Raw genomic sequence first — 15,510 nt, 5'->3', positions numbered from 1 at the left:
CTCTCTCTCTCTCTCCATCTCTCTCTTCCCCCTCTCCTCCTCTCTCTCCCTTCCTCCCTTCCTTCCTTCCTTCCTTTCTTTTTTGTATTTTGGATTTCTGAGACTAGGTTTCTCTGTGTAACTGTCCCGGCTGTCCTGGAACTTGCTTTGTAGATCAGGCTGGCCTTGAACTCACTAAGATCTACCTTCCTCTATCTCCTGAGTGCTGGGAATAAAGGCGTGTGCTACCGCTGCTACCGGGCTCTATGTCTTTTCTTTATGAGATTGTGAGTTTCATCAGAGTTGTGTACTGTGGGAGGATGACCACCTTTCCCCTTGACCCAATCAACCATCAGCTGCACATAAATGCTTGGAGAAGGTTGGGTCCCCCCGAGTCCCTCCACACTATGGGAGAAAGTCTTTCCTCCTCAGACCTTCCTGGAAATGTCCTCACAGACACCCCCAGAGGTCTGTGTCTCCTAGGTGACTGTAGATCCCGCCAAGTTGACAATCAAGAGTCCACGTGGTCAAGGGCTCTCACAGGAGTCAAGGAGGCCGCTGCAGGCCTAGAGCTGCTTTCCAGGCAGCAACCCAACTGCAGGGACAATGCTTCTCTGTGGCAGAGGATGCCGGGGCTGCACATTGGTGCAAGAATGTGGGAGGAGCCTGAGAACAGCGCCATTTAGCCTCAGTTGGATGGCCCACACCAATATCCCTACCATGACCTCATCCCTGGATTCACCTGTGCCTGACTGGCCTATGACCCCTGTGACCACCCTGGCACTGCCTGGATCTGACTGATGCAGTGAGGAGAACCCTGGCTTGTAGGTTTGCTATGAGAACTCAAGGTAATGGCAGCTGCAGAGTCCCCCATAGCTCAGTTCAGTCCCGCATAGCTCCGTCCCTGCATAGCCCCCTCCCCGCATAGACCCTCCACGCATAGCTCAGTCCCGCATAGCCCCCTCCCCGCATAGCCTGTGGGTGTTGACATATTCCAGCAGGGGGTTGCTGGACACAGACCCTCTGCAGCGTGGTGGCTGCGGCCAAACTGTGGTCAGCTGGAGCCCCTCACAGGACACCTGCCCCGTGTCAGCTTCTCCAGCCTCAGCTCATCGGTGAGTCCCTGGAAGGACATCTGAGGTCAGGATTTCCTTACCTTCATTTCACCCGCCAGGCAACTGGGGCTCGGAGAGGTTAAGAGTCTGTAGCTAGAAAGGAGGGGACCTGAGACCTAAATCCAAGCTGTCTCCAGAGCTTGACGCTTATCCGCTCTCTAGGGAGGCATGCACACACACGCGCCCGCGCGCACACACACACACCCTGAATGCACGCACGAACACACACACACACCCTGAATGCACGCACGAACACACACACACACCCTGAATGCACGCACGAGCACACACACACACACACACACACACACACACACACACACACACACGAGCATTCTGTGTTGGGACCACATACCCCCCTCCCGCCCCCCCTCCCCCCAGAGTGGAGCGGCCCTTGGGCACTTACTGGCCACAGTCTCATGCCTGCAGCAGCTGTGCTGCTAGGGAAGCAGGAAGAGCCAGCCCCTGGCTCGGAGGCCTCTCTAGGAGAATTGGATGTTCTTTCCGGTTGGGACGGCTTGCCTTAGGAACCAACCGAATGAGCCGTGTACTCAGCTGCTGGTGGCAGGAGACAGACTTGGCTTTGGCCACTGAGGAGTCTTGGGTCTCAGGGCATGGTAAATGGAGAGGGGCCTGTGAATGGGTACCAGGACATTGTTGTTGGAAGAGTTCTCATCAACTCCCTGGACTTGTTATGCTTCTGTCCCGTGCCCTCTGCTTCTAAGCTGTGTTCGCGGGCAGCTCATGAGACCGTAGTCCTGAGGACCACAGACCTTGAGTCAGTCACGTCCCTTTTGGGGAACCTTCTCATCTGAGCAGTCAATGAAGGGGCAACAAGGAACCGTCCTGGAGGAGGACTCCCGGGTGGCCTCCTTTGACCTCGTCACAGCACCTGCTCAGATGAGCCGCTGGCTCCGTTTGCTTTCCAATCCCTCCCCAGCTCTCTTTGTAGCTGTCCTTGGCTGGCTTCAGCTTGGACCCCTTGCACAGTGGACTCCCTCTGGAGCAAAGAGCTGGATGCTAATGAAGTCACCACCAGGCTCCCTGGAGGCTTCTGGAGGCTGCAGTCAGGACTGGCAGTCTGGTCCAGCAGCCTGCAGCTGTAGCCTCCCGAGGGAGGGCTCCTGAGTCTTGTGACTCAGGGTGGGAGATGATTTGCTCCCAGGTTTGTTTTCTTTCTCTCCTTATCCACAATCTGCAACTCTACACCCTCTGGGGTCATGTTCAGCCAGTGTGGACGGCGCCCGTCAGAAGGAGCCTCCCGCTCTGTGTCCGGCCAAGGACCCGAGCATCTGCACCCTGACCTGCGGAAGCACCATTCCGGGCTGAAGGTTCTCACACTCTGCTCACAGGAGGTGACACCATGTGTGGGGGCTGAGCGGAACTTTTGGACTCTAGATTAATGCTATGCCAACCCAGGCTGCTGTGAAGAGTGTCACTGCCCGTGTCTTGTCTGCTGGATGCTGGTCCCTGCTCACAACCTGCACTGCCTTGAGAGGAGTCTGCTTCCAACCCTGGGGCCCCCGGCTATGTCTTTCCAGTGCTGGTTCCAAATCCCTTTCACCTTTGCTGCAATGTAGTGGCACCAGAGTGTGACAAGGTCACATATGTATTCCATTTGAGGCTTTTCTCATTGCCTCTCCCACTCAGGAAAAGAACATGTTTCCGAGAAACTAGAAAGCATACCCTTTCGGTTCCTGGCCTGTCTCTCTCCCTCCCTTTGACTGCTCTCTTATATGCCTGTGCATCCTCTCTCTCTCTCTCTCTCTGTCTCTCTCTCTGTCTCTCTCTCTCTCTCTCTCTCTCTCTCTCTCTCTCTCTAACGCGATAAATAAAAGACTCAGAAACAGATATTGGGGTTCAAGCTGAAGATAGAACAGCAAAGCAGCCGGCCACTATCTCTCACCTCTAGCTCAGGCTGAAAGGACTGATCCATGAGCGCTTCACCAAGTCTCAGACTGAAATCCCAGACTGCTATGCTCTCCTCAACATGGCTGGAGAATTCTGAGAATGAATGCCAGATCTGAGACCCTGTTATTGTCTTAAATACCGCTCATGAGTCCTGAGATTAAAGGCGTGTGATCCCAAGTGCTGAGATCATCTTTGTGAGAGCTGTTTCTCCTCAGGACTGGATCAATCTTGTGTAGCTCAGAGTGGCCTTGAACTAACAGAGATCTGTCTACCTCTTAATCCTGAGTACTAGAATTAAAAGTGTGTACCACCACTGCCTGATCTCTATATCTTGAAGCTGGCTTTGCTTTCTGAATCCTCAGACAAGCTTTAACAAATCGTAAATAATATATCACCACCTCATCTTCTATCTATCTATCTATCTATCTATCTATCTATCTATCTATCTATCTACCAATCATCTATTTCCATCATCTATCTGCCATCAGCCTACCTATTATCTATCATCTATTGATTATTTCTATTAACTGTATCTATTGATGATCATTTCATCAATCATCTATTGATCATCTATTTTTATTTATTTATCTATCATCTGTGTATCATCTGTCATCTCAACTTTCTATTCCATCCATTCTATCATCTGTCCACTAATGACTGGGCACCGTGTGACATGTCGGTGCTGTGGAGGACACCATCAGTAGTCAGGCGAGAGCGGGTTACGGCAGCTGGTGCAGACGTCTTGCTTTGTCTTCCTCCTCCCCTGGGGCATTGGACTGGGGAACAGCTGGTCCAAGAGGGCTCTACCTCCCCACCGCTAGAGCCAGTTCGTCCCCAACCCCTGGCCAAGTTCCCCAGAACCCTCTCGGTCAGTTCCCACGGCTGTAAAGTAAGGCAAGCGATGGAGAGAGCATCCAGCTACTGGGGATGGGGCTCAGACTCGGTGAGGTAAGACAGCAGAGCAATAAAGGCACCCCAAGGGGACATGGGCTTAGCAGCAGGCACCCCAAGGGGACATGGGCTTAGCAGCAGGCACCCCAAGGGGACATGGGCTTAGCAGCAGGCACCCCCAAGGGGACATGGGTTCAGTCTAGCCAGGCAGGAGTCCCCTGTCATTTTATGCTATGTGTGTCTTTATTTTGACTATAAATAAAAAATATTGGCCAGCTGGGAGAAACCTTAAAGATGTTCTGCATCCTCCCCTATTAAATATTTGGCTACAGTTTAATTCTTCAGGTAAAAATAAATAAGGTTATAAACATGCAAGTTACTCTATTTAGTCTTTAATGAATACTAGAATTTCATATATATCATGGATTTTTAAGATTAAGTAATTTCTTTTTTGTTTGTTTGTTTTCTTTTCTTTTCTTTTTTGAGACAGAGTTTCTCTATGTAGCTTTGGAGTCTGTCCTGGAACTCACTCTGTAGACCAACTGGCCTTGAACTCACAGAGATCCTCCTGCTTCTGCCTCCCGAGTGTTGGGATTAAAGGCATAAGCCACCCCTGCCCAACAAGTAATTTCTTTACAAAAAATATTTATATTTGCTAGCTTTCAATTATACGCGTGCCTTCAAGGAGGCCAGAGGCATTGATCCCCCTGAAACTGTGGACAGGAGGTTGTGAGCCAGTTGGCAGGGATGCTAGGGACTGAACTCAGGTCTTCCGGAGGAGCAGTGCATGCTTTCAACTGCTGAGCCCCCAGATAAACTTTTTTATGGTTTATTATCACAAACATTTGATTTGCTTACCTTTCATAGACCTATATACCTGAGGTCACGTAGAAAAAAATTAGGTAAAATGGGGTTGGGAATGGGAAGGTTCAGGTTTAGGAAGTCTTCATCACTGGGTGTCCCTGTACGGGACGAGGCTTCATTTCTGTTTTAAGACTGTCTTGCTCCCAGTGCTGGGAATTGAACCCAGGACTTCCTGTATGTTAGGCAAGCATAGTCTGCTCCAGTCCCTTGGTTGTTTGTTTGTTTTTAAGTCTGGAGTCCAGGAATCCAGAAGCTGACAAGTACAGTCCCACACATACTGCTTAGTCCCAACGCCAAGGGCCAGGCTCTTTGTGACAGCCCCCCCCCACTCCTTTCTCTGCACAGCAAGTTGAAACCCGCTGAACACAGGGGAGTCATTACTGAGCCCTGCCTTTGAACCTCCCAGACATGGTGTTATGGTCTCAGAGGCGGGCTGAGCAGGCTCTGGGGTGGACATCCTGGGGGTGTGGTGGGGCTACATCATCAGTTAAGAGTTTGCAGGCAACTTCCCAGAGGAGATGGCCAGGGTTGGTGGCAAGCTGGGTCCTCCACGTCACCGTGAGGGAGGGTGTGGGCAGGGGAGTTGGGCTAAGTCTTGGAGAGAGGACGCTCTGTTTGACAGAAGGACTCGGCTCCCGGGGGCCAGGTTGGTGTGTGTGGTATTTAGTAGGAATCAGTATCCCTGTGTGATGAAAAGGAAGCTTGGTCTCAGAGAGGGCCAGGAATCCTCCCGGGTCACGTAGCTGTGATGCTGAAACAGCATTTTCACGGGGGTGGGGGGGAGGTCTGACTCCGAGTTCCGCACCCCAAGCTGGCCTGAGCTGACTAGTCCATGATTCCCCCTCTCAGGGAAGCAGGAGACAAGTTTACACACAGGGAAAGAGAAGACGATTAGAGAGACTTTAGAGGCAAGAGTTGAACCTGCGTCGGGAAGTGGGTTGAGGCAGCCACAGCTTGCTAAGGCCTTCCCTGGGAGCCTGGGCTATCAGGCAGGATGCTTCGCCAACAGCACCTCAGAGTGCTAAAAGCAAGGAAGGGAGGCGTAAGCAAGGGGTCATACAACCTTCTGTGGGTGTGGGAGGGACTCCTGTGTGACAGGGCGGTTTTCTGCAGCTTTGCCACCGTGCAAGAGGCCGCACCAGGTGGGGAAAGCGCCTTGTTTGATACCCACACAGGAAGTGGCCTGAGGATGCGTTTCTCAGAGTGGGCCCATCACCAAGTCTGACAATGACTATTAAATGTGTCTTGCCTTTGGGTCACAGTAAGGTATAAATGACAGACAACCCATCGAAACAGGTCAACGGGAAAAGCAAACCCTGGTACATGTGACCAAAGTCCCAGGGAAGCCTGTCTCCAGTTATTCAATTGTCCTCTCCTCTCCTCTCCCATGGGTCAAAAGATGGCGACCAGACAGATGCTTATGCCCGGCACTCAGCAGCTCTACTGGGAAAAGGAGTCTCCTGAAGATGACAAAAGAAATCCCAGGGCTGTGTGCTATGTCGACGCCCCGCCCCTTCAGCCAGCGTAGGTGTCTCTCTGACATAATTGCCGCAATTGCCGTGGCAGGGGAAGAGGCTCGTAGGATGTGACCTCCTTCTTCCAACTGGGCTCCCTCCTCACTTCCACCACCGCCTAGGGTTGCTGTAGGTTCTTTCCTGCCAACCCTGCCTCAACCCCAAATAAGCACACGGACGTTATATTAGTTATGAAACTGTTTTCCAATAACTAAGGCTTCTTATTGGCTAGCTCTGTCTTAATTATTAACCCATTTCTCTAATTCTAAGTATTTCTGTGTGGTCTCGGCTTACCGGAGAATGCCCAGACCGGTTTCTCCTTTCTGTGTCTGCCTACCTTCCCCCAGAATTCTCCTCTTCTCCTGGTCCCGCCCATCTTCCTGCCTTATTGGCCATCAGTGTTTTATTCATCAACCATTAAGAGAAACACATATACAGGACGTTCCCTGTCTACCCAGTAGAGCTATCAAACCACAAAGCTGTGGATGATGAATTCATCCCTTCTGCCCCAACCACTTTCCAACAAAATAGCTCATCATCTGGCGACTGCGCCATGATAGTTACTACTGACTGTCAGCTTGCTAGGACCTTGACTGTCCTCTGACCATGTCATGTGGCCAGCTGCTTCCTGACTGTGGATGCCATGTAACGAGCCACCCCACGCTCCTGTTGCCATGGTTTCTCCACCATGATGGGCTGCGCACTCAAGCTGTGAGCCAAAATGAGCCCAAGTTTTTGTTTATAGCAACAATAACTAATAAGCCCAGCTTTGGTACAGGAGTCTCCCGGGCATACATCAAACCGTAGCTGTCCTAGGACCACGTTCCTACAATCACATCTAGATAGCTGAGCTTCCACATAGCTTTTCAGAAGACAACTTCTTAGTAGCCTTTCCTTTCTCATGGTCCCCACTGCCCTGACCTCCGCAGTGTCTGAGGCTGGTTCCCTGCCATGCTGCCCAGCTTGTGTCTCTGAAGAGTCTTTGAGGCACACTTCCTGTTTTTCTGCAAGGCTGCTTCCTATGCTTTGGCCCCTAGTGAGCATTTATGGAGAGCGCTGGGCTTGGTTCTGGGGACACGGAGGACAGGTCTGCTCTCCCAGAGTTTCCTGTCTCGCTTGGTGGGCAGGTGACACAGTTACACAGAGCATCAGGGCTGAGTAGTATCATGGCAATCCAAAGGGTGTTCCCTTCCAGAGAGTTCCTCTCAGAAGTGAGGAAGGACTTCTAGAGGGGTGGCCCCCGAGCTAAAGTGCTTCTGGGGAGAAGTCACCAGGCCTGGAGACGGAGACAAAAGCTCCAGGTGAAACCTGTTGTCAAAAGCGGGCTAGTGGTCTCCAGGAGGGCAGTTCTGCCAAGAAGAGATTTCCACCTTTGAGAGATGAGAGACCTCAGATCCAGCAAGGAAGGAGTCTCCTAGTAGGTGCCTAGGGACATTTCCGGGTGCTCCAGGGCACAGGCTCCTCTTCCACTGTGGAGTCCTGGAGCTTCTGTGGGAGGCACCATGGATCTTGTTCGAGAGGCCTCACGCTGCTGTGTGGGCTTTCCTTTTCCATTTCCAACGCCCTTTATAGTCGTAGCTAAGGAACAGACATCGGCCTGACCACACCTAAAGATCTGTTCCACAAACAAGACCCGACTGAAGCTTTTCTTTTGTTGTTGTTTGTTTTGTTTTTTGAGAAAGGGTTTCCCTGACTGTCTTGAAACTCGCTCTATAGACCAGACTGACCTTGAACCTGTGGTCCTCCTGCCTCTGCCTCCTGAGTGATGGGATCAAAGGTGTTTGCAACTCTTTTTTTTAAAGCACTTTGTCGTCATCTCTATGGTGAGTGGGTCCTCTCCCACCTCATCGAAAGAGCACACTTCCTAGGTTTCTAGCTCAGAAGCATAGGGTAGACTCGCAGCATCGGCAGGGTATGCACAGGACAAGGCTCAGCTGATGAAGTGCTTGCCTTCCAAACATGAAGCCCAGTGCCAGCCTCAGGACTCAAGCAAAAAAAAAAAAAGCATTGTGATATGCATTGGTAATCTCGGTGCTTGTGTGATATGCATTGGTAATCTCAGTGCTAGGAGGGAGACCGGTGGAATCCAGGGGTTCAGTGGCCAGCCAGTCTAGCCTTGTCAGCAAACTCCAGGCTGGTGAGTTTGGTACTTGGCCTGAGGAATAGCACTCAAGGATGCCCTCTGACCTCCACACACATGCATGCACACCTTCATACACACACTCACACATACGCATACACATGTGCTCTCTGTCTCTCTCTCTCTCTCTCTCTCTCTCTCTCTCTCTCTCTCTCTCTCACACACACACACACACACAGTACATGTACAAGCCAGGCACAGTGGTGCATGCTGGTAATTGTAGCACTTAGGGGCACTGAGGCAGGAGGCTGGAGAACTGAATGGAAGCTTGAACTTCATGGGGGTTCCAGGCCACCCTGAGCTACACGGCAAGATGCGGCTTAAAACAAACAAACAAACAAACAAACAAACAAACAAACAAACAAAAAACCAAACACACAAACAAACAAGACAAAAACAACTCCCCCCAAAAAAAGCAAGAACAAAAAGAAGTATATACATTCATTCATTTTAAAATAAGAGTTCAACTCGGAAGTCCTGGGAGGTACTAAATGCTGTCTGGAGTCCATGGAGACTCTTGGGACCTAGACAGCTGAGCAGGGCATGGTGTTTAGAAACCAGTACAAATGTGTGCTGTCGCCCCATAAAAGGAATCTTTGTGTTAGCTCTTTTTCTGTTGCTGTGATAAAACATCATTACCAAAAGCAACTTTTAAAAAGTTGGGGTGGGGTTTTGGGTTTTTGGTTTGTGGGCTAGAGTCCATTAACGGGAGAGAGAAGACATGGGCATTGACAGCGGAAGCATACCTCAACCTCTGGCGTAGGAAAAGTTCCTCTTTCCCTCCATTCCTCCCTCCTTCCCCCTCCCTCTCTTGTCTTGAGACAGGATATAAATATGCAGCCCTGGCCTGGAGGTTCTGATTTTCCGACCTCCACCTGTAGAATTCCAGATTTGTACCACACCATTGGCTGTCAGGTTGTTAGCTGTGGGCAGCAAGCAGTACCACCTCATTCGTGTTGGGTGGGGTGGGGTGAGGGTGCTCAGCACACAGTGCCCCCCCCCCCCCCCCGCTGGGGGTTATGTCAACTCTAATTGTGTGCATGGCCTAGGCAGCTCAGCCATCTCATAGACCCTGAGCTGGAAGAAGGCTCTGGAGGGGAGTGGGCGGCTCGGGAGGGGAGTGGGCGGCTACAGGGGTCTGGGCCCACCTTGGCCTTCCATCCCTCCATTGTCTCATCTCCCGCCTTGATGCAGCCACACCCCGATCCCTGGTCCCAGAAGTTCGTGGTCTCTGTAGTAGTTGGGGGGGCTGCATAGCCTCTGAACCCCGTCTTGCTTTACTGCCTACACCTCTGACTCAGAAATCATTGCCCCAGCCCAGGCCTCGGGTCACCCACAGAAAGCCACACAGATGCTCCAGGATCCCTCCTGAAAAGCGTGGGACAGCTCCTTCCAGGTCACTGGAGTGGAATGTGACCTCTGAGCCCCACAGTCAGGATTCCACAATTCACCCTGCCCCCTCCCTATGCACAGGGCTGGCTTGATTCCCACAGGCAAATTCTGCTTATATTGCTCCTTGATCACGAAGGTCATATGAATACTGAAACATAAATACATGAATATAAATAAAAAATGCTGAAACATGAATGGAAGGAGCAAACTCCTTTCGCAAAAGCATGAGCACTTTGGGAATACTTTGTTTGCCTTCCCTTGTCTTCCCTGATGATGATGACGTGTGAGTGTGTGCATGCGCGTATGCCTTTGTGTATGTGCGTGCTAGCGTGCGTGCATGCGGTGTGTGTGTGTGTGTGTGGTTCCTGTGGAGGTCAGAGTCATTCTCAGGCACTGTTCGCTCCTCAGATGACAAACACGAAAGCTACCTCTGGGGCCTGAGGCTCACCAGTGAGGCTGGACTGGCTGGCCCTGAACCCCAAGGATCTCGTGTCTCTCACTCCTCAGTGCTGGCCCCGCAGGTGCACACCTCCATGCCCAGCTTTTTTTGTTTGTTTGCTTTGTTTCTTAAGTGTGGTATTTGAACTCACGTCATAATACCCGCATAACAAGCATTTTACCAGCTGAGCCCATCTCCCCAGGCCCCCGAGGACGGCTTTTTAAAGAACTGAACAGAACACACACACTGTTCAGTCACCTCCCTCCTGTGGGAAACTCCCAACTTCCCGGACGTCGTGGCAACCATGGGACATCACTAACTGAGCTCTTGTGTCCTAGCTGTGGAGACTCCCTCGGTGAGGCCCCTCTCAGTGCGTAGGAGGCCAGGGGGCTTTCACAGTCACGAATGCTTGCAGCGAGGACACACTGGACTGTCGCATTAATTCCGTTTGGAGAGGCAGGCTCACTGGCCAAATGGCACACTAGGAACCAAGGCCCTAGGCATGCCTAAAGTGCTTCCCCAGCTACGCATGAACCTGTATCTGTCTACAACCCATTTTACAGGTGGGGAACCTGAGGCACAGAGAGGAACCTGAGGTGCATTGAGATCACTTGTTAGAGGCTCATATGCCAATAATGTACTTTCGGGAATATTATTTATTTATTTATCTGTTTCGTGTCTTGCGTGTGGTGCTGGACATTGAACTCGCAGCCTCACCCGTGCCAGGCAAGTTCTGTGAGCAACACCCCAGTTCAGCCTCCAAATGTGTTCCCACCAGCAGAGCCTGTTTCCTGGCTCCAGTGACAGGCAGGAGGAAGCTGGGTTACCTGGAGCTTCCTAGATGCTCTACGCTGTAGCAGCCAGCCATGGTGGGGTGGGGCATCATCACCCTACTTAAGATTATGGGGGTGGTATGAACGAACAGCTTGGGGAATGTGGCTCCCGCTTCTTTTCCTAACGGAATGTCATTTGTGGGCAAGCAATTTTAAGAAGTCCCCGGCCAGCCAGGGGCTTCCCCTGGGAAAGCTGCTTGGGACGGTAAGACCCCACGCCGAGGAGAAAGAGGCCCAACGGAGCCAGCCCAACACAGGAGGCAGGGGAACGGTGTGGCGGGCACGGCTCAGAGGGGAGGTGGAGAACTCCAAAGACGGACCAGAACTACTTTCTTTGTGTCAGAAAGCCTGGCCCTTCTGTTCTGAGAGCAAGCCTGGCCCTTCTGTTCTGAGAGCAAGCCTGGCCCTTCTGTTCTGAGAGCAAGCCTGGCCCTTCTGTTCTGAGAGCAAGCCTGGCTGAGTGTGGGATCCCATGCAAACGGAAGGAAGGTCACGTGGGTTTCTGCTCCCTCTGACCACAGGATGGAGGGTGAGCTGGCCTGCACGGGGGTTAAAGAAGCTGCCACTGCTGTGTGGTGCCAAGGAACTGAGTCTGCAGAGACAGTTGTCCCTCCCACGTCCTATGTATGGGGACCCCATATGGGGCTATGCAGAGGCCCACCTGGATGTCTGAAGCCACGGATGCCGCCAGAGCATTTCCATGCCGTGTCTTTCCCATGTGTCCGTATCTACAACTAACCCTCACCTTTTTAATGTAAGAAAGTGCTTTGTTTTGATTTTTGAGACAAGGTCTCACTGTACAGTCCACGCTAGCCTTAATCTCCAGGAGTGCCCTCTGTCTCCACCTCCCAAGCACTGGGACTGCAAGCATGTGCCACCACAGCCATCTTAAAGGAAACCGCACAGCTGGCTGCTCCCAGCACGGCTGGGGTGGCAGGTGCAACCCCCTTAAACTTTGCAGCCCTTGGGAAATAAAATACGTATCTTGTGATCTTGCCTCTGACCCCTTAGCAGGCACATACCAACAGGCCTGGCTCTACCCCTGGGTATGTGTGCATACATGTTCATATGTTCATGTGGGGTAAAGTGCACTAGAGATTGACATTAGATGTCTTCTTCAATCTTCTCCATCTTATTTCCTCCCTCCTCCCTCCTTCCTTTCCTTTCTTCCTTTCTTTCTTTTCCAAGACAGGATTTCTCTGTGTGGCCCTTGGCTGTCCTGGAACTTCCGAAGTGCTGGCATTAAAGACATGCACCACCACCACCTGACTTATTTCTTTTCTTTGCTGTTCGGATACAGGTTCTCTCCATTATGTAAACCTGGCTGCCCTGGAGCTTACTGTGTAGACCAGGCTGGCCTTGAACTCACAGAGATCCGCCTGTCTCTGTCTTCCAGAGTGCTGGGATTAAGGCTGGGGCCAGCACACCCAGCCTCCATCTTATTTTTTGAGACGGTTCTCTCACTGACCCTGGGGTAGGATAACTCAGCTGGCGTCACCAGTTTCTGTCCAGCCAGCCTCCGGGGTCCTCTTGCATCCTGCCCCCCAGCTCTGAGCTCACAGGTGTGAGCCACTGCCCTATGCTTTTCTTTTTCCTTTTCTTCATAGGTGCTGAGGCTCACACTCAGGCCTCACACTTGTCTGCAAGCACTTCGCTGACTGAGCTTTCCTTCCTAACACCCTTCATTTTTCCCCGTTTTAAAACATAGATGACATTTGAACACCCATGGCAGCCTCCCATGCCAACCCCCCCCAGGTTTGCACCGACATCAGCTGGGATGTCCCAGCCAGGAGGACAGAGTTACAGAAAGAGTTAAAAGGCCTCAGGCAAAGTCACATGGCCAGCCAGTGATGCGTGTCCAACGCGAACCCTAATCTGTCTGAATCTTGGCCTTCAGTGTTTACAAATGTGTCTTGCCAGCTGGGAGAGGCAGGAAGCCCCCAGAAAGTTCTCAGGGAATCACAACCAAAATTTCCCCGCCCTTTCACCGGTCACCCCAGCAGCAACTCAGAGCAGAGATTTTGTCTGACTTCTTAACAGCTCGCTCCCAGCAGGCGAGCCCTGCGGTGCATGCAGTGGACGTGGCGGTGGGCTTTGGAGGCAGGCCCCTCTCTGAGCTCTGCATTGCCGTGACATGCGCGCCCGGGTGAGCTACCTTGACCCGCCTGTGCTGCGGTTTCTGTGTCACCTCCTTTCAGGGGGTCTGAATTCTGTTTCTGTGGACTCTGTCCAGGGCCTTCCCCTGGTCAAGGCTGGGTCTTGCTCGAGGGCTTCCGGCTGTAGGCTGGACTCTCTGCCGTCACCCAGCGGGCACAGGGATCTAGAGAGTCCCCAGTACTGGAAACCGAGCAACTCCCAGGCCCACACCCTCCATTTCATTGTCTATGTTTTGTTTGAGGCAGGGTTTCTCTGTGTAGCTCTGGCTGTCCTGGAACTCACTCTGTAGATGAAGGTGGCCTTCCCAAGTGCTGGGATTAAAGGTGTACGCCATCCCAGAACAGCCCTGCTTCTTTGATGTGAAGAAAAGAAATTAACATTTATCTTGTCTATGGTATGTATGGCTGAAAGAAAAAGGAGGAGGGGGGTTGAAAGTGGAGATAAGAGAAAGGAAAGAAGAAATGAAGGAAAAAAGGGGGTCTGAGCACTTGTTCTTGCAGAGGACTCCAGTTAAATTCCCAGCACCCACATGGCAGCTCAGAACTGTCTGTAACTCCAGTTCCAGGGGACCCGACGCCCTCTTCTGGCCCCGGTGGGCACCGCATGCATGTGGTGCGTATACATGCAGGCAAACACTCCTACCCATAAAACTAAAGTAAATAATTATATATTTTTTAAAGTAAAGAAGGGGGCAAACAAATAGGAAAATGAGTCCATGCACAAACTTCAAAACTCACATGACCTTGGGGCTCATCTTGGGCACTTGACTAGGAGCTTATTCATCTGCAAGACAAAGTGAGTCATACTTGTCCCCAACACCAGTGTAGACGGAGCCCTACACAGCAATGCTGTAGGTTCCCCCCCTCCCCCGACTGGCCGTGGAGGTGAGCACATGCCTCACAGGGCCACTGAGATGCAGGGTCCAGCTGAGCTGACCCACACTGGGGACACCACCCAATCCTGGAGACGCTTGCGACATAAAGGGCCAGTTCCCGGACTGGGAAACAGGGACCGGGTGGCCCAAGCTTTCATCTCAGGGTGTTTGACTAGGAGCACCCAGGGTTGCATTGCGGGAGTGCTTGGCGGCCTGGGCCTTTGGTAGTGAAGAAATGGATCCTGTCGTTAAACCGGTATTTGCATTTGTCTATCTGCTTCCTCTTCTCTGCTTGAACCCACGGATGAAAAGCAGAGGTTCTGAACTGTGACTCCCTGAGCGTCTTCGGAACGCTGGGCAGGTGATGACCCTGCGCCATCAGCAGAGTCACTACTGAGTCCCTGGAAACCCACATCCCCCCAGGAAGACGCCCCATGTCATGGAGCGGCACACACACAGATGCTCGTGCCGTGTGCCTGTGAGAGATCGCCTGACACTTTGAAGGCACTAATTACGGGAACTGTGGGTCAGTCCTGCCTGCCTGACACCCTCCTTCCCCTGTTTTCATCTCAGACAAGGAATAAAAGAGCCAGCCTCCCTTGTGGTCAGACCACCACGGCAGAGCAAAGGCCCAGCCCTCCCCAGCGCCTTGGCTCTGTCCGACTGGGCACTAGCAGGGAGGTTCAATGGCTGCCTTGTTGAGACTTCCACAGGGTTGGCCTGGAAGGAACCATTAAAAAACAGTTTAGTCAGAACAAAAGCTTGTCTGTTCTTATTGTCTCCCTGGCTGCAGTCTGGTCTCTGTAGCTGAAAGTGGATCCGATGGGCCCCAGATTTGGAAGCAGTCAGCTGTGGGTTCCCCATCTCTGGCTTCAGTGTCTGATCCTTGGTAGAAAATGTATAGCCTGAACCAAACCCAGGGAGACCTGGGTAGGATGCTATTGGCCTCAGAATCTCCTCGAGCTCCCTGGAAACTGGGTGCTGATTGTCCTCATGCTGACTGTTTAGTGTCATTTGGGGCAAACAGGCCTGGTGTGTATGCAGTCCTGTGACTCTAGGCTGGCTGTTCAGGAGCCAGGCAGAGCGCATGGCCTGATAACTCTACTCTGGCTGTCTCCCCAATCCCTACGCTAAAAGTGCCCAACAAGCAGGCATTTCAGAACCCCAACATGGGGCTGTGCTGCCCTGCGCTGTGGAGGATGGATGCCTCTATTTTATGACTGAAATGCATTTTGTCTTGTTTTTATATGTGTGAGTGGTTTGCCTACATGCATGTGTATGTACCACTTGTGTGCAGTGCCTCCAAGAGACCAGAAGAAGGTGTTGGATCCCCTGGAACTGGAGTTACAGAGAGAATGTGTCACCTGAAGGAGGGTCAGTGTGACTCCCAGCAGCAAGACC

General features: G+C 51.9%; 1 long non-coding RNA gene across 1 annotated transcript; it reads left to right on the top strand.

The window, feature by feature from the left end:
- The first annotated feature begins 13,085 nt into the window (after nt 1-13,085).
- Nucleotides 13,086-14,869, top strand: LOC121134509. The gene is made up of 2 exons (XR_005871596.1): nt 13,086-13,224; nt 13,481-14,869. It is a non-coding gene; the product is annotated as an uncharacterized LOC121134509 (long non-coding RNA).
- The last annotated feature ends 641 nt before the right edge of the window (nt 14,870-15,510 follow it).

Source organism: Mesocricetus auratus, unplaced genomic scaffold (assembly GCF_017639785.1).
Source record: "Mesocricetus auratus isolate SY011 unplaced genomic scaffold, BCM_Maur_2.0 Super-Scaffold_100028, whole genome shotgun sequence".
In the NCBI taxonomy this organism is placed as follows: Eukaryota; Metazoa; Chordata; class Mammalia; order Rodentia; family Cricetidae; genus Mesocricetus; species Mesocricetus auratus.
Note: the sequence above shows the minus strand (reverse complement) of the source record. Positions and strands in the feature narration are given on the sequence as shown.